Raw genomic sequence first — 2,995 nt, 5'->3', positions numbered from 1 at the left:
CCTCACACCTTAGGCAGACAGTATTGATTTTCCAAAAAACAAAGGCAGCAGGGGGAGCACCTGAGTGCATTGGGTATGCACAGTCCCCCTTACCCTCGCCCTACCGAGTTCGAGGTACAGGACAGCAGCACACAGTGGCTTCACCATACAAGGTGGATGCATGCTACTTTTTCAGCTCCAGTTCTGCTTTATTAACAAGCTGAACAGGCTTCCTCTCTCAAACCTTGAGATGTTCTGGTTTTGGTTTCTTTTTTGATTTATTCTTTTTTAAACAGTGACTGTACTGAAACAGCTATTAGTGTTTGAAAAATAAGAATCCATCATTTTATACAGCTATGTTTCCACCGTCTTTACCTGGAGTGAAGCAGATAGCTTCTTTGAATGCAGCTGCAAGAACAATGTTGCCGTGCAGTCCAAACTTGTCATTTCTAGGAGCTTAGTATGATGTCTGCCAGTCTCGAGCAGCTCTCAAAATGGTTTTTTTTTTTTCCAACTGCAATCCTTTGGTTGCAGTACTGTTTCTCAGACAGGCCAGTGCAGTGGTTAACAGCTGGGAACATAAGGTGCGAGCACATGATTCACCTGCAGTACTGTCTCCTGGTACCAGAGTGCAGCACTGAACACCCCCGGTGGGCACAKTGCATGTGCTCCCGCTTCCCGGGCACAGTGCGGGGCAGTGTTTCTTTTTTTTACATCACACTCATACTCTTTCTGCTATTGTATTGTGAAACAAACATTCATGGTTGGGTCCATCTTTCATAGAGATTTGTGCCCATCACCGATGTACCTGAGTTGAAGCAGGTGACTTCTTCTGAAGGCTTCAGGAACCAACCTTTCACCTGACCAGTGTGAAATAAAGCACAAAATTACTCAGAAGCTGCCTTAGAAATATATCTGTATAGAAGAAAAACAAGTTCTACACTAGTAAATCCCCTCTTAAAACAAAATATTTCAGGGATACATTATTTTATTCTGGCTGCTAGCCCAACTACACAGAGCCTCCACACAGACACAGGTTCACACACACTCCCCATGCATGCACACACTTGCAACAGCCAGCAAGCCCTACATCAGTACAACTGCACAGCTCTGATTCTCCAAACAAGACTAGATAGTATTTACATGCCACTGACCATGGCAAAGAAGGGCCAGCACATCCCAGAACAGGAGTGCAGAACACACTAGAAAGCACCAAGACTTTGACAACATGGGAAATAAAATGATGAAAGGACACCAGGAAAGTACATGAGCACTGGAACGGTCATGCACGAGCAACAGACCAGTAGCTGAGGAGGCCACAACAATGCCCACAAAGACGTCTGGCCACAAATGACAGAGCCCCTTTCAGCCGGCTACACAGAAAAAGCCACGATCTGCTGGCAAGCAAGACCAGGCAAAAGACAATGTACACCTCCATGCTAGCCCTGCAAAGAGCCGGACGTGCTCAAAGAGCACAAAGAACGAACAGCAACGCCAGGACCCAGATAAAAGGAGAAGGTACGACACAAACCCGCCCAGACTACCCAGCAACACAGGCACAGGTTGGTGCTGCCCACCCAAGCACATCCACACATGCTACCCTCACTACACCTGCCTCTCCCACGAATCATCGAGAGGAGCCCTCCACCCATCATCGCTTGGCAGCAACATGCACACAGAAGCACATGCATAACACCCTCTGTCCCTCAACTTAGCTTTGGCAGGGCTCTGGGTCACCAACAGGCCTCAACAGATATCCTCAGTGACAAACAACGAACATCCTCTCTTGTCTTCCTCAGGGTGCCACATTAACCTTCATCACCTGCCAAAGCAAAGAGCAAGAGGTCACTCCTCTGACAGTCAGTGACAGTCTCGGCAGCAAGAACCACCTCCACCAGTGTCAGGGTCCCTGTGCTGCTCATCTGCGCTGCGCCAATTTCAAACACTGGCATCGTGGCCAGAGTAACATCCAGAGCACTTGGGACAAACAAAACCTATCTCTGTCAACAGGCCATACTCACCAAACCCACAACACCTGGTAACAAGCCCCTCCACCCAAATGCTGCATCATGTTCCCTCTGAGTAAAGGCCYGTACATGACCCAGAAAAGCAGAGCAAGAACATTCACCAAGAGACACAACAACATCAGGCCCTGCGCAATATACCTGGTGTCCAACAAGCTGCTCCCTCCTTACCTACTCACGCTCCTGGAGACCATTCAACTGCTTCTCTCCCCAACATCCTTAAAAACCTGCAAACACAGAGAGACAGGACCACTCCTTGAGGGGATGCCAAACCCACACCCCATCCACAGCACTGCATCTCCTCCAACACCTGTTCCAATCCACTTTACCTATTCTACTCATCTATTCCAAACACCAGGCTATGCACCACAACCACCAGGCACCTGACAAAGCACAAGAGCAGTGGGCAACAGGGCCAGCAAGACATTCCCCCCTACGCTAGGTACCGCTTCTTCCTCCAGGACATGAGCAACGCACTCCTTGCCTCGCTCCACACCTGCACACACAAAGCAAAATGGCATCAGCATACCAACCAATCACAACACTCTCCTTGGAATAGCAACCCTCCAGCTCATCTTCTTATTAAGGCACGACCCTTTCTTCCTCTGTCTCCCTGGGGCCTGCTAGGAACACCACCTGCATCTTCCCCAAAAACCAAAAAACAACACACACAACAAGAACAACTAATAGTGGCACACAGGGCAGCCGAGCAATCACCATTCCAGTCCCTCACAATCACACTTTACACACTACCACTGTGAACACGCACCAAGGCAGCTCCAGCCCCAAACAGACACACACACACACACAGAACAGGCACAAACACAGGAAACCTTATACAAAACGAACTGCTGTCACATCTGCCAGAAAGCTGGAGGAAGTCACAAACGTGCAGCTCTGATGCTCCAAACAAGCCTGGAAGAGAGCCAGAGGCCATAGCCTGCAACGGAGGCAGCCAGTGGAAAGGGGCAAGTGGAAGGGGAAAAAAAAAA

At 49.0% G+C, this 2,995-nt stretch overlaps 1 long non-coding RNA gene across 1 annotated transcript in view; it reads right to left on the bottom strand.

The window, feature by feature from the left end:
• Positions 1 to 312: 312 nt before the first annotated feature.
• LOC112958785 overlaps positions 313 to 2,995 on the bottom strand; it is a 7,198-nt gene continuing 4,515 nt past the window's right edge. The window contains exon 4 of the long non-coding RNA XR_003251500.1: positions 313 to 839. This is a non-coding gene — a long non-coding RNA (uncharacterized LOC112958785). The remainder of the gene's footprint in view (positions 840 to 2,995) is intronic.

This window comes from Nothoprocta perdicaria, unplaced genomic scaffold (genome assembly GCF_003342845.1).
Source record: "Nothoprocta perdicaria isolate Ctin4 unplaced genomic scaffold, notPer1 scaffold_9, whole genome shotgun sequence".
NCBI lineage: Eukaryota > Metazoa > Chordata > Aves > Tinamiformes > Tinamidae > Nothoprocta > Nothoprocta perdicaria.
Note: the sequence above shows the minus strand (reverse complement) of the source record. Positions and strands in the feature narration are given on the sequence as shown.